Source organism: Psammomys obesus, unplaced genomic scaffold, assembly GCF_907164565.1.
Source record: "Psammomys obesus unplaced genomic scaffold, mPsaObe1.curated_primary_1811, whole genome shotgun sequence".
Lineage (NCBI taxonomy): Eukaryota > Metazoa > Chordata > Mammalia > Rodentia > Muridae > Psammomys > Psammomys obesus.
The window spans coordinates 11,783,783-11,800,444 of record NW_026596101.1 but is presented as its reverse complement, the minus strand read 5'-3'; the positions used below and the strand labels follow the sequence as shown (position 1 = coordinate 11,800,444).

The window sequence follows — 16,662 nt, the reverse complement described above, 5'->3', positions numbered from 1 at the left end:
CCCCCTCAGCTTCCCTTCAGACAAGAGTAGGCTTCCCAGGGATATGAATAAGATATAATTTGACTAGGCCCAAACGTCATATTAGGGTTGAACTAGGCAAGACAGTAGGAGGAAAAGTGTCTCAAGAGCAGGCAGAAGAATAGAGACTCTCCACTGTCAGGAATCCCATATGAACAGCAAGCTACACAGCCATAGCATGTAGGCAGAGGATCTAGATCAGACCCATACAAACTCTGTGATTGCTGTTTTACTCAGTGAGCCCTTATGGTCCCTGCTTTGTTGATTCTGTGGGCCATGTTCTCACGATCCTCGACACCTCTGGCTCCTACAGGTCTTCCACTGGACCCCTACCTTCCACAGGAATCTCTGAGCTCCCAAAGGTGGGATCCGATGGAGGTGCCCAATTAGTGCTCTTGACTTTCATATGGGTTCAAAACTCGGGTTATCAGACTTGCATGAGATGTTTTGACACTGAGCTATCTTCCCAGCTCCTCTAAGTATACTTTCACATGTTTTAAAAACATTTTGAGAGACATCGCCCTAGATAATAAGTCTTAGGAGAGACATAAGACTAGAAAATACAAAGTTATTCAAACCAGATGAGGTAATAAAGACATAAGTATAATGAGGTATAAGGTTCTATAGTTATATAAGCTGGAAAAATTACTTCCATTAAACTTTAAGCTCCTATGATTTTAGCAGTTAAGTAAATTAATAATTACCATGAAGAATAAGGTGCCTAAAATTTACACTATATTAACATTAAAGTTATTTCTTTTTTAAAAGTCTTCAACTTTAAAAAGTGAGAAAAAAAAAATGCATGAGGAGGCTCAGCAGGTCATAGCAAGCACTTGTCTCCAAGTCTGACAACTTAAGTTGAGTTAGATTCCTAGTGACCCTGAAATAGAACTGACTCCTGCAAGTTGTCCTCTCATCTCCACAGTGTGCCATGGCATTTGTGCGTGCATGTTCATGGCCCCTCACACACACTAAATGCAAAAGTGAGTTAGAAAAAAAAAGTCTCTTTTCTAAATATGAGGAATTTTTACACATTCTATATCGATCATACATTTTATTTAAGGTTTCTACACTCAAAAAGGGTCTTTTGAAAAAAATTTAAACCCTGTTTACTACAAAAGCAGTTTTAGCAATGAACAGCCGTTGAGAATAGAACTGGAAAATATGCAAGTCAGTTAACACAAGAGGAAAGAGGTCATAAAGGAGGAAAGGGATTTGGTGTTTGTTTGTATTTGTTTTAATGGATCTTGCTAAGCACTGAGAAACGATCAACTCAGGAAAATTGAAACAACAGTGCAAATTAAGAATAACTTCTTATATATTTGACTAGGGGAGATGAAAATTATTACCACTATGAATGTTGTTTTCATTAGCAAATATGTGGTAACAATAGTATCTGCTCAACCACTTACTGGACTGCCCACACATTCACCTGTACATTCACTCACTCTCCCTCTGTGAAAAGGTTCAGAGACAGGAAAATAAACTAATTACAACATTATTCATACTTTAAATAGGCAATCATAAATAGAACCCCATGAAAATCAATTTTACACATTCTCAAGAAATAGTTGCTATCAATCAAGTGAAGTAATGCAGGTTCTTTTAAGATATGGGAAGCTACCCACGAAAGAATAAAATTAACTTCACCAAATATTTGTTGAGTGCTTACAACATACTAAATGCTTTGAGAAATACAAATATGAGTAATAAGAGGAGCCTGTGCTTAAATGAATTGAAATATAATAGCCATATCCCTAGCCATATTCATATAGTTCATGCATAGACACCCTAAAATATAATCAGTGTGTATGACAATTTACATCAGGGTTGCACAGCCATCAAGCTCTATTTGTGTAATACGTAATATCCTATTCTTAAGTTCTAGTACTTCGCTCTGCACCATGCTTCCTGTAACTCTTAGTCTGATAACCAAAAGTTGATTCCTAACCAGATTGATTGCTCCCTGCCTTCCTCAATTCAACATTTTATAAAATACACAGCGATGCCAACCCTTGCTATCACACTCAAATATCTTACATTTTAACAAATCCAATATTTTTCATGATCTATAAAGATTCCCATGTCTGGACTTTATGCACCAGGTGTTCTATTTTATGACTCTCTCCTTGGATACATGACCTTTTGTCACACTAGGCCTCCCCCTTGCTTCTTCAAAAATCCAACTTTATTTCCATTTCCAGGCCTATGTCCTAGTTGAGTCTTTATCCTGAAAGACACTTTTTACTTCAGAACTTATTTTTTAACTTATTCTTATTTCACCTCTCCCATGTGAAAGCTCTGTGGAGAAGAGACATGTCTTTCGTCTTTGACCTAGGTCTGTAAGCCCAGCACACAACATGACACATGATAGTCATTACAGAAAGCATTTCACAAAGCTAAGTATAGTAGTTTCCAACCCCACAGGCTTCTCTGGAATCATCTTCTTCCCCTCCTTCAGAGGTTCCTCAGTGAGTGAGAGAACATAGAAAATGTGGTCAGGGCTGGAGAGATTGCTCTGTAGGTAGGTGTTCACTTAGTTAATAGTGCTTACTGTTTTTGCAAAGATCCAGGGTTCAGGGTCCAGCATCTCTATGACATCTCAAAACCTTCCATATCTCCAGTTCTAGGTGATCTGATTTCCTATCTGACATCTGTAGGCTCCTATATATATATGGTAGATTGGTACACACATATGCAGGCATTCAGATGTGTGCGCACATGCACACACACACACACACACACACACAAACACATACACAATAGGTTTATATATGGATTTTAAAAATAGAGTCCGGTGCAATTCACAGACCCAAAGAAGATGAGTAACAAGGAGGACCCAAGAAAGGATGCTTATAGCTCACTGAGAAGGGGAAATAGCATAAATAGTCGAAGTGGCTGAAGAGAGGAAACAAGGTAGGACGGGGAGTGCAGAGAGAAATGAGGGTGGACACCATACCTGGGGAGAGGGTGGGAGGACAAAGGGCTTACAGAAAGAAGAGAAACCGTGGGCATCTCTGGACAAGCTGGAGACCTAAGCAATATAGGCTTCTGGGAAATATGGGGTAGCTCTAGCTAAGACCCCTATGGAGACTGAAGAGGACACCCTCTAACCAGACAAGACTCCTAGTGGAAGTAGTTGGAACACCAAACCACGCACAAAAACTTTGGCCCAAAATTTACCCTGCCTACAAAATATGCAGGGATAAAGATAGAGTAAAGACTGAGGGAATGTCCAACCAACTGAGTGTAATGATACACTGCACTGCTATACTCACAGACAGGAGCCTAGAAGAGCTGTTATCTGAGAGAATCCACTCAGCAATGGATTGAAACAGATGCTAAGATTCACAGTTGAACATTGGGCAAAGAGTAGGAAGTCTTATGGAAAAGTGGGGGGAAACATAGAAGGATCTGATAGAAGTTCCACAAGAAGACCAACAGAGCCAACTAACCAGGGCCCAAAGGGGCTTGTGGAAACTGAAGTAGCAACCAATGTCCATGCATAGACTGGAACTAGGCCCCCTAGTTGTACAAATGTAGCTGATGGGCAGCTCAGACTTCATGTGGGTTCCCCAGTAAGGGGAGTGAGGGTTGTCTCTGACATAGACTTTGTTGCTTGCTTTTTGATTACCTTGCCCTGGTGGGGCTGCCTCAACATGCCACAGGGAAGAGGATGAATTCAGTCCTGATGCAACTTTATGAGCCAGGGTAGGTTGATGGGGAATAATTCCATTTTCTGAGGAATTGAGTAGAGGGAGGAAAAAGAAGGGAGGGTAGGACCTAGAGGAGAGGAGGGAGGAGACTATGATCGGGATATAAAGGGAATAAATAAATTCATTTTAAAAACTAAAAAAAAAAAGCACAAGAGAAGTAAAACTTTGACAATTACAGTAATGTAGATAAAATTAAAAATAATATGCTAAATAAAATGCCAGAGATGATGAAAGCTAAATATTGATAATATCACATACATGAGTTGTTTTGTTTGTTTTCTAATAAGACAAAAGCAGAACTTAGGATAGGCATTATTAGGTGTGGGAGAACAGATCAAACAGATGTAGAGTATAGTGAGTGGTCCAGTTGGACAGAATAAATGAGCTGAAAACTTCAATGTATGACATAGGGATTCTGGTAAATATTTATACTCCTAAAATTTGCTGAGAAAGTTGATTGTAAGTACATTCATCGCATGCCTAAAACATTGTGCCTAGGTGAGACAGTAAACATATTAGTTAGACTGCAGCATTCACAAATGCATGCATACATCAAAACTTTACCTTATATCTTAGATACATATAATTTGTCACCAATAAAGCAAAAGCAAAAAAAACAAAACAAAACACAGAAAATACACATAAAAAAATCTAACTTTCTTTCCTTTGAATTTTAGTAATCAGTGAACTACAGGAGATTTGACATTTGTGCCCTGAGAACTTCTACAGACAGGAACTTCAGGTCCTCTAAAAACCCAAGTGTTAAAGGCTTGGTCCCTAACACTGGGATATGGATGGGTGGTGAGACACTTAAGATTTATGTCTCAGTGCCTTGGAGGGTCTTGGCAGTTGAGGGCGTGCTCTTGGGGAACTGTAAAGTCTGCCCTTTTTATTTCTTGATACAAGGTGACTGTTTTTGCTCTACACGTGCTGCTACGGTGGAAGGAGAAATTTGATTCCCATAAGTTGTCCTCTAAGCTCCATATGCACGTAATAGCACACATATTCATTTACTTACTTCCCCTGAAGTAAATCAGAGCTATTCACAAGGCAATCACATATCCACTTGTACTCCATGGTGACTATGTTACACAATCAAGTTGAGTTTAAGATAAAACAACTCCTTTCCCAACCTTAAACATGTTAGTAGAAGAAAATAAAAGTGCACTTTCATACGACTGTATTAAGCTTGTTCTTTTTTTGAACAATGCCTGTGATCAGGGATACAGAGCACAGACTGAGTTGTGTATGAGCACCCATGGGAATTTGGGGTTTAGTTAGAAATTCTACAGATGAAAACAATGATATATAGGTAGAAAGTGTGAGTAAGTCATTTAAAGTTGGGCACAAATCAGAGTTAACTGATCCAGTTCTGGCAAAAGGCTGACCTGAAGAGGATTCTGATACTTAACTTTGAGAAACACGGACCAGCTTTCTCTTGCCAAAATGATAAAGCTGACAAAAGATTTCTTAAGGTGCCCCTAGCTTTCATAATCCATAAAATCTAATATGAAATATGGATTTAACAGTCCCATAGTCAACACAAAATTTAACTGATGCAATTTGATAGACCACCTGTCAGCAATTTTTTAAAAATAATACTGCGATAGAATTTGTTTCCTTAAATTTTAAAGCACATAAAGGTCAGATATTTCATCAAAAAAGGTTTATTTTTTATTTCTTTTTTACTTGAACTTTTTTACATTTAAGATATCCAAACAATACTGAGAAAAAAGTTAAGTCATGTTAAAGTGGTGGCCATTGCATTAGTTAGATTTTCTGAAGCACATATATGAGCCACTATAATGCCTCACATATATTATTTTTATCATTACAGCTGATGTGCTATGCTATAAATGAGGTCCAGAATGAAAAAAAATGATAAATACAGTCATAAATAATTTGTTCAAATAAATTTTTTTTCAACTCATCCTTTGCCAAAAGAGTCAAGTAAATATTAACCAGCAGATTGATGAAGGCTGCAAGTGTAGGAGGATTCTTGATCCTGGTTTGTATAGCATGAAGTCAAGATTCAAGAACCTTGAAAATACTCTGATGATAACATATAGTGGGTAAATGGCACACTAAGATCTGACCCATGGTTTTCATACTTGGTTGCTTCCTTACGCTAAAATTAAGTAAGTAAGAAGATAAACTTTACATTTAATTCTGATATAGTTCATGATGTAAATAACCAGTGGCATGCTGCTTGGCAATCAGTAAGAAAGAACTCATTTAAATAATAAATTAAATAATGACATGTCCACAGGGAACTCAAGTTATTTTGCGACTGAGTGAAATGTACAGAGTGTGGCAGTGTTTTCTTTCAGAGTATGACAGAAAGGCTATGGTTTTTATGGCTTTCTGTGAATCCCATTTCAAAACAAGGACCACACCATCTTGACTTCAATTTTTGCTCATAAATATTTTCACGGGTACTTGGAACATGAAAAGTAGCTCCTCCCTCTTATCCTTTCAGCAGAAATAAGGGGACATGGAAGTCTGTACTGAGAAAGCAAAACAAAATGGAAAGCCTTCTCTGCTCTCTGAGACTCTTGACCCAGAATGTTCAATCTTCTCTTTAAGAAAATCAAGGTTGCTTAATGTTGCTCTCTTTGGAAGGAGATAGATGGTTATCTGTGAATAACTCAGGTAAAGTTGGCTTGTTTTAGGGATTGAATATGAACATTGCCATGGAATAAATACACAGACAGTCTAACTTCTTACTGATTTAATACTCCTGTATTTTTCCATAATCTTTGGCTTTGCTCCATGTAATATTTTCCCTGTGAACCACCTGCTGTCTGAAGCTATTTCTTTGTTCCAAGTGAGGAAACACACTCACCTTTTTGTGCTTCATGGGCAGTGGGGTGAAAAACACTTGCTTCATGGCAGAAGACCAGCATTCAGTGTCTTCAGAATGCCCATGTTTGTGTTTACTATCTAAGATTTAACAGCTAGCAATGAACCCTTCCCTTTGAAAATGTCCATTTTGTAGAATAAATTGTATCATCACCTTAATCATATGTTCTATCTCATTATAATTAATGTCTTAGTTTTCAACTTTGAAAGCTCTTGATGTTTAATATTCATCTCAATGTCAGCCACTCACCCCAGCACAGAATAAAGATGTGGCAAATTAGTGGACAACATAGAGTACCTTCCCTCCAAGCACTTGACAGGGACATCAACCACTAACCACCTAGCAACTACTTCCTTAAAGTGTCAGCAGTACAGACCTTAATCAAAATTCTACTTTGTTCTTCAAAGGTAGATGTTAGAACTGATTTGGAGTTAAAAACATAGGAGGCAAATGCTTCTCTGAGATCTTAGAGGTGAGCAGACTAATTGAAATTCACTGAGTTCCCATGTACCTGAGTGAGAGCGCTGAGGGATCTGCTCCTAAATGGTGAATGACAAGGAGAAAGAAGTGAGAGAGAGAGAGAGAGACAGAGACAGAGACAGAGAGAGACAGAGACAGCAGCAGAGAGCTTCCAAGCTCTTAGAGTGCTGTAGAGCAATGGAAGGCTTGAATAGACAAGGAGCCAAAGGCACAAAGGCAGGCCAAACAAGTAGATGGGGGAGAAAAAGAAAAGGAAAGCATAAAAGGGAAAAGACCCCATGGTGATCAGAGAGAAGCCAAAAAACATAAGGAAATATGGTGGAGACAGAGCTAGAACCTATTTGGTTAAGATCTTGAGCCAAGCGGAAAGGTAGCCTGACCCACTCTCTTGATAGTAATGACTTTCTTAGGCATATGATGAGTGAAGGATGTGGCCTCTAAAAATGGCCCTCACTCTGACACACCTATTCTGACCCTGATGGTGTTTTTATTCTACTTATAAGTATTCTTGTTCAGATATTTGATACAACCATTTGAGTGCATTTTTGGGGGGCTTTTAAGCTAGTTGCTTCTAGTCCCGTCATGAAGGTAAGATGAGATAAACAAGAAATTACAGGTAGATTTTATTTAAAGTATAGTTTATATGTGTGTACTTCACTATTTTCGATGTTCAGTCCTGTATGTTCTGTCAAATGATTGCAGTCTTGTAAGTAGCATTTAATATAAGCAAGAATTACACTTCCCTTTCTCCTGAAAAACCCCTGAACCCCAAAGTCAGACTTCCCACCTGATCATAATAATCACTCTTTTTGGTCCCCAAAGCAGAACCTTCTCTAGGGATATCATATAAATGAAGTTATGAAGTATGTAAGGACCACTGAATTTTTTTTTATTTACTAATGTTTATTTTTATTTTTATTTTTCTTATTAGTTACATTTTGTTAACTCTGTGTCCCAGCTGTATCCCGATCCCTCATTCCTTCCCCAATCCCACACTCCCTCCCTGGTCTCCTCCCTGCCCCTTTCCAAGTCCACTGATAGGGGAGGACCTCCTCCCCTTTCATTTGATCCTGTTTTATCAGGTATCTTCAGGGCTGGCTGCAAAGTCCTCCTCTGTGGCCTAACAGGACTGCTCTTCCCCTGGGGGGCAGGGGGGGAGGTCAAAGAGCCTGCCCTTGAGATCCTGTTAGAAATAGTCTTTGTTCCCCTTACTTTGGGAAACTACTTGGTTACTGAGCTACCACGGGCCACATCCGAGCAGAGGTTCTAGTTTATATACATACATGGTCCTTGGTTGAATTTCAGTCTCAGAAAAGACCCTGTGCCCAGATATATTTGGTCCTTGTAGATCTCCTATCCTTTCCATATCATACTAACTCCCCTTCTTTCATATGATTCCCTGCACTCTGCCGAGGGTTTGGTTTTGAGTCTTAGTGTCTGCTTTGAAACACTGCTAGGTAGAGTCTGAATTTTAAGGTCAGTTTCTGTAGGGAAAAAGATGCACTATGAACTGGCTAAAATGGTTTTAAAATTAGATTATGGTTATTCATATTTGAGATATATCTTTACTATTTCTTTCTCTATAAAGTATTTCCATTTTTATTGTATTAAATGCTACAGAGAATATCTGGAATTATTTTAATGTGTTTAATTAGGAATAATGGGCCATTCTTAGACTTTCTTTTCAAATGGGGCTATTTTAGTGAAATATTTACTATTATAAGCAATGGCATTCACATGAAAGGTCTAATTTTCAAAAATAATTGTCTAATGCATTTTAAATACCACTAAGTGATCAAGGGAAAAAAAGCTACCTATCATCTTAAATTTGCCAGCTGGCTATTTTCGTGAACCATGCCTCTTCACATTCTCAATACTTGTTTTTGATTATATTTTGCTTAAAGGAGACAAAAGAACCAATTTGTCTCTCTTAAAAAGACATGATTTTAAGTAAATAAATAAATGGGAGGACAGTAGAACACTGACACCTGGTAAAATATTGTTGAATGCTAGAGGAGAGAGGGCAATTGTTTTATTCTAACAACTGCTTCCTGTGGCTTTGTACAGCCATGAATGACATAAGAAACAATTCTTTACTCAATACTTAACGCTTGTAATTATGAGGTTTGAAATAGTTACAGGGCAAATGAAGCTGACCTTTACTTAATGAGTGGGATTACTAAAATGGGCTTGTATATTTATACTTAGAGTATTCATGAGTTTCAGAGTATAATGTATGTCCTCTTCCACTTGATATGTGCCTTCACAGATTTTTATGTCCATTGCCCCAGCTTAGCTATTCAGTCTAAGTATACAAAGATGTCAAAATTTCCCCAGGCATTTCAAAAGCTCCAACTTCATATTGATATTATCCCTCTTTCCCTCCATACCTCCATCATCTGCCATTCTATCTTCTCTAATTAGCTATGTATTTCTTATCTATTTATCCACCTCTGTGTCAATAATATATTTTTCCTACCTTTATCTAATCTAGTTATCCATGATCTTTACTCTATATGTAACCTATTTCTCTAATTAGTACCCAACTATTCACTTATCTACCTATCTTTCTAGCCAATTATTAATATCTATTTGCCTATCTGTATGCCTATTACTTATACACCATCTATCCCTCTGTCTATCATCTCTCTGTCTCTCCATAATATCTCTCTACATGTACCTATTCATCCATCTATCCACCTGCCCACCTGCAATCTGTTCAACCACCCACCTAGCTACCCACCCATCCATCACCTGTTTGTCGATTCAATTATCCAGCTCGCCTTGTAACAAACACTTCAAATTTAACAACTATAAAATTGAACTCAGTATATTCTCCCCAACTCTTCCTTTTGTAAGTTTCCCTGTCTCATTGACTGGGTGAGTCTACCATGATCCCTGATGCCTGAGCCAGAAATCTAGGACTCATCCCTAGTATCTGTCTTCTTATCTAGTCACAAATCCAAACAAGTACTGTCAAGTTAAGCTTTTACCAACTCTTCCTGTCTTCTCTGTACCCCCATTGCTATTTGTGCAGCTATGGCCATACTACTCTCTCCTAGATTGGTGAATGAATGATAACTGACTTTTGCTTTCAGTCTTCCATCTCCTTCAGTTCCCCAAACTGCTAATGTTGACCTTATTATAATCTTGTCACTTTTCTTTATTATGTTGCTTTCTAGTGCTCATGAATAAATAAATCCCCAAGTCTTTAAGCGAATGTGAAATGTGAATGAATCTGAGATCCTGGCTTACCTCCACAGCTCATCCACATTTTCCCTGCTGTGTCATTTTTTCCCACTACAGGTGTATTGGGCATTCAGTTACTCCAACAGCTACAGTAAAACATAAACCCCATTATAGTAGTTCTAAGATATGGGACCTCTGGAGAAGAATATACATTATGTTGGTTCCAATGATACAAATGGAATTAATGCCCTTAGGCAAAATGTTGAAGGGAGCTGCTTGAAGGCATTATTTAAGGAGCCGAGCATAGACCCTTATTGACTTTTCTGCCACCCCAAACTTAATACAATGTAGTTTTCTGAACAGAGAGAAATTAAGTTATTATTTATAAATTACCAAGTCTAAGATATGGTGTTATAGCAGGTGAAACAGACTCAAACAATATCTGCCGTGCATGTCACTGGATCTGTGCCTGCTGTTGCCTCTAACTGGAACACTTTTCTCTAGCACATCCCTTGTGTCTTTCAAGTCTTGCTATAGATCTGTAGACTTGATCCACATGTGGAGCTGGGACTTTCTCAGGGAAGCTCTCAATAGCCTATATTTTGCTAGCGGAGTTTTGATGTAATTGTTGTATTGCATTTCTGGCCAGAGAAAAGCCATAAAGAATAGCAAGTAATTTTTTGGTTCAAAGCAAATATCTCATGTTTGACATGTACCCAGAACTCAAACTGCTTTCAGATGTATAAACAAAATTTGATCTTAAGAGCCCAAGAAATGCAATTTACACTCTAAGCACCAGTGTCTATTCAAATCAGTCTTCCTTAGAGGTCTGTCTGGTATATACTTGTGTATACACAAAGATCTTGTGTATCTTTAGCCTGGAATGTTCCTCAGCCACAAAGGAGTAGTCCTCACTTCAAAATGAATTATGAGTTTGGGGCAGGGGGCTCACAAACTTTGATACAGTTTTCAAAGTTGAGTAATAATTCTAAAGCCATTATTGTGCTGACATACAAAAACTGAGAAACTAGGTGGATAGAATTATGTTAATATGTTCTGTTTTATATAGTCATATTTATCTCACTATATAATTAATAAAAGTCAAAATCTTATCTTTTTAAAATCTAATTTAGGCTTTGAATGGCACTTTAATTGCACATTATCTGCTCATTAGAAATGTGTTTGTTGGCTGGGATGCTCCTTAGTGTTATAGATATTTACTATTATGCACAATTCGGGCCTCAGATTTGCTTCACAGCACATGAAATTAAATAATTAAACAAGTAAAGGCAAGGTAGGTACATCTCCTGCCAGGATCCCTATGCTATATTGGAGAAAGCTTTCCTAGGTATCTTAAATTCCTTATTCACTCACAAATCCTGGCTCACCTACCTCAAAGGAAACTAAAATAAAGAAATTAATGTCAAATATCATCATAAATACTGCATTGGAAATGCCATTCTAAAAATGCTCTCCTCATTTGCAACATTGAATTCACATATTCCCCAGTGAGATATGAATCTGCAGCTTCTTTTTTTAATTTTTATTTTTTTAATATTAGTTACAGTTTGTTAACTTTGTATCCCTGCTGTATCCCACTCCCTCTTTCCCTCCCAATCCCACCCTCCCACCCTCATCTCCTCCCTGCCCCTTTCCAACCCCACTGATAAGGGAGAACCTCCTCCCCTTCGATCTGATACTGGTTTATCAGGTGTCTTCAGGACTGGCTGCAAAGTCCTCTGTGGCCTAACAAGGCTGTAATTCCCTGGTGGGGGGAGGGGTCAAAGAGCCCACCATTGAGTTCATGTCAGAAACAGTCCCTGTTCCCCTTATTAGGGTGCTCACTTGGATACTGAGCTACCAAGGGCTACATCTGAGCAGGGGCTCTAGGTTGCATCTATACATGGTCCTTGTTTGGAGAAACAGTCTCATAAAAGACCCCTGTGCCCAGATATATTTGGTCCTTGTGGAACTCCTGTCCTCTCCAGGTTGTATAAACTCCCCCCCCCTTTTTTTTTTGTTTGATTCCCTGCATTCTGCTGGAGGTTTGGTTATGAGTCTTAATATCTGCTTTGATAAACTGCTACATAGAGGCTTTCAGAGGCCCTCTGTGGTAGGCTCCTGTCCTGTTACTTGTTTTCTTCTACATCCAATGTCCATCCCATTTGTCTTTCTAAGTGAGGATTGATCATCGTACCCTAGGTCCTCTTTCTTGTTTATCTTCTTTAGGTGGATAGATTTCAGTATATTCATCCTATCTTATAGGTCTATATATAAGTGAGTATATACCATGTGTGTCTTTCTGATTTTGGGATAGCTTACTCAGGATGATCATTTCTAGGTTCCACCATTTGCCTGCAAATTTCATGCTTTCCTTGTTTTTAATTGCTGAGTAATATTCTGTTGTGTAAAAGTACCACAATTTCTGTATCCATTCCTCACTAAGGGACATCTGGTTGTTTCCAGGTTCTGGCTATTACGAATAAAGCTGCTACAAACATGGTTGAGCAAATGTCCTTGTTGTGTACTTGAGCCTCTTTTGGATATATGCCTAGGAGTGGTATAACTGGATCTTGAGGAAGCACAATTCCTAATTGTCTGAGAAAGCACCAGATTGATTTCCAAAGTGGTTGCACAAGTTTGCATTCCCACCAGCAATGGAGTCCTCTTTCTCCACAACCTCTCCAGCATGTGTTGTTACTTGAGTTTTTGATCTTAGCCATTCTGGTGGGTGTCAGGTGAAATCTCAGGGTCATTTTGATTTGTATCTCTCTGATGGCTAAGGACGTTGAGCATTTCTTGAAGTGTTTCTCTGCCATTCTGTATTCCTCTACTGAGAATTCTCTGTTTAGCTCTGTACCTCATTTTTTAATCGGATTGCTTGATTTGCTGCTTTTTAACTTCTTCAGTTCTTTATATATTCTGGATATCAGCCCTCTGTCAGATGTAGGGTTGGTAAAGATCCTTTCCCAGTCTGTAGGCTGTCGTTTTGTTTTGATGACTGTGTCCTTTGCTTTACAGAAGCTTTTCAGCTTCATGAGGTCCCATTTGTCGATTGTTGCTCTTAGAGCCTGTGCTGTTGGTGTTCTGTTCAGGAAGTTGTCTCCTGTGCCAATGAGTTCCAATGTCTTGCCCACTTTTCCTTCAAACCGATTTAGAGTATCTGGTTTTATGTTGATATCTTTGATCCACTTGGACTTTAGTTTTGTGCAGGGTGATAAATATGGATCTATTTTCATTTTTCTGCATGTAGACATCCAGTTGGACCAGCACCATTTGTTGAAGATGCTGTCTTTTTTCCACTGAATGGTTTTGGCTTCTTTGTCAAAAATCAAATATCCAAAGGTATGTGGGGTTAATTTTGGGTCTTCTATTTGGTTCCATTGATCCACTATTTTTTCCTATGCCAATGCCATGCCATTTTTATTACTATTGCTCTGTAGTACAAGTTGAGATCAGGGATGGAGATACCTCCAGACGAGCTGTTGTTGTACGAATCTGCAGCTTCTAAAGCTGGCTCAGCCCATGGCTGAACAACCCCAACATATGTACCACTCAAAGTGTGTGCCAGTTCTGGCTGAAGCCTGTAGATCCGATGAAGAAGAAAAGATATGGTTCTTTCATTGCCAGGAGAAAGCCCGAAGCCTACCCTTTTTTCCCATGAACCAGGACAGGAATCAAGTCCACCACTCTGTCCTAATTCCTCCCTCAGCATGCAGGCTCAGACTCACTGGCATTTCTGCTGTCCAAAGACACAAAGCCCAAATCCAAACCATTACTCAGGTCACATGATTGCACGACGGACCCTCTCTACTTATTTCTGTTTCTTCTCTTCAGCTGCATATTTCTGTCTGAAGGTTTTCTTATTATTCACCCAAGAAATGTGAGATACGGAGAATACAAGATAGAGGATCCAGAACCCTGCACTCATACAAAAATGACATTTGTTCCCTCCAAACTCTGGTAGACCAGTAACCACTGGTCTCTTTCTCCTAAAGAGTAGACTCCTCAGTTATCACTGGACATAATCCCACATGGGAACCACACACAGGCACTTCTCTACTGCCCAGCTTCTTTTGATGTTATTGTAGCCAATGGAATTTATGATTAGTGAGGTGAATGACAAAATACCAGATGGGGCTCCTTGGAAGGCCTTTCAACAAGTGGAAGTGCATCTGGGTTTAGACCTTCCTGCTCCTTGCTGAGCTGACACTCGGCAGCTGATGCTTAAGTCAGCCTCTACTTTGATGTGGTGAGTCAGTAGGGTACCAAGACAAGGGCTTGTTCTTGATGGAGTTGGGATAGCTGGGAATGTCTCTCTTTAGAAAGCCCAACCAAGGACTGAACACTCAACTGACACACAGAAAATTAGAACCTTTTTCAGTTTTTCTTTCATTTTAATATTTTATGTGTAATGCAAACATGCTCTTACTATTTAGCCTATCTACAAATATAAGGTGTGTGTTAAATAACTATATCATTGCAAGTATATGAGGCATGTAGGTAGTGTCTCTTTTATGGGTAAGAAAACAAAGGTGGAGAGGTGTTGCATATCTAACAGCATAACATCAAACTAGCAAGCAAGAAAGTTGCAAATTCCTGTTTGCTTTCCAGACTTTCATTCTTTCCTAAGCCATCATTATATCATGTGTAGGGTAAATCTCTCCTTGGGTGTCTATGGGTAAATCTCTTAATCTCTTTTATCTCCACTTAAAATTCAGTTTATGGACCTCTGTCTAGGATGTGTACTTCTGTGAGGATAAGTGGGCTTATTGTTGAGCAAAGAATTGAAGCCCTTGGAAAAGAATCGCTCTATGATTCATGTACACAGGCAAAATGATTTAGACAGTTACATAGGGAGCTTTGACTTACATAGTTACACTGTAGTCCAAACTAACAAAGTAGTTTGATCACAAACTGTAGTAGTTTAAGCCTATTTGTAAACTTAAACACCAAGTCAGTCAATCCTGTCCTGTTTCTGTTTGACCCGTGTGGCTGTGTGACACAGCCACTTCAGCATTTTCAGCGTTCATCTGAACTTGTGTTTTAATAAAGATGTCTCCTATTATATAAAGGAAAAATTGCAACTTGTGTGGTTTTACCCACTCTTATGAAAATTTGCCCGTGCATGGAATCTAAAAGCTATTATTTGCAGTAAGACTTTGTTATGATTCATGGACCATGGAGGAAGATTTTACTTCCTGTTCAGTGTCCTCTCATTTTTCAAAGTAATGTTTGCAATTCTGTGACTGAAGAAGTATGAGAACACCTCAAAGATGCTAGACCACGGTACAAATCTGGTACTGAAATATCTTAACGGCTATCCTCAAGGGTTTGATTCCTCATTATCTGCAAGCATGTTCAAAAGCTGATTGTGTGAAGCTCTTTGGATGTTCCTATCTCTGCTATACTTAATCACCACAAATGTAAACCCCCAATCAAAAATTCCACTATAATGCTCATTGTCTAAATCCATAGTATGGTGGTGAATGTTGCATTTCTTCTAAAGACCGTAGAATCATTTTTGCTTATCCAGGCTGTCAGGGGTGGAAACCTGTTCCCTTGTTCCCTTACATGACCAGAACAGGATCTCTGACTGCTGCCCTTTCCAGTCTTCAAAGCATCGTCCCTCATCGAGGTCCACCTCTCCTTTGAATCTTACCTGCACCCATGATGATTATCTGTCTCTAGCCACCCCTTTGTCTTTCTTTTCCTCTTTTATTTAATTTTAAATGCTCTGGCAATGTGTTTGCTTCTACACAGGTTAATTCTGTCGGTTTATCTCTCTATTTTAAAATTAACACATCAGGGCTGGCAACAAGGCTCAATTTGTAAAGGCTACTGACACTAAGCTTGACAGAATGAGTTCAATCACCAGAACTTACACAGTGGAAGGAGAGAACTGATCTCCACAAGTTGACCTTAGATTGCCATAGGAGCTGCATATCACATATGTTTTTTTTCTCTCTCTCTCTCTAACATTTACATACGCTCCCATACAAATAAATGAATGTAAAACGGTTGACAAACTAGGAACCTGAATTTAAAATTTCATTTTTTTTTTCACTTGTGATGGTAGTTCTTGTTTGTCAACTTGTCAGAATCTAGAATCACCTGGAAGCCAGGTTCTAGACCCTCAAAGGAGGGTCTTGCTAGATTGGGTTGTGGTAGGAAGACATGTTCTAAATGTGGGCAGTACTATTCCAAGAGCAAGGATATTGGAGTTTTGGAAATGGAGAAAACAAACTGAGACGTCTTTCTGCTTCCTGACTGTGCACACAATGTGAATAACTGCTTGGCCACCATGCTGTCCTCTCCACGATATACTGCACTCTCAAACTTCAAATAGAAGCCAGCACACACCCCTCATATCTTAAATTGCTTTTGTCATACATT

The 16,662-nt window shown here is 38.8% G+C and overlaps 1 protein-coding gene across 1 annotated transcript in view; it reads right to left on the bottom strand.

The window, feature by feature from the left end:
* Cntn3 (contactin 3) overlaps window positions 1–16,662 on the bottom strand; it is a 394,581-nt gene that overhangs the window by 93,961 nt on the left and 283,958 nt on the right. The window lies entirely within an intron of this gene.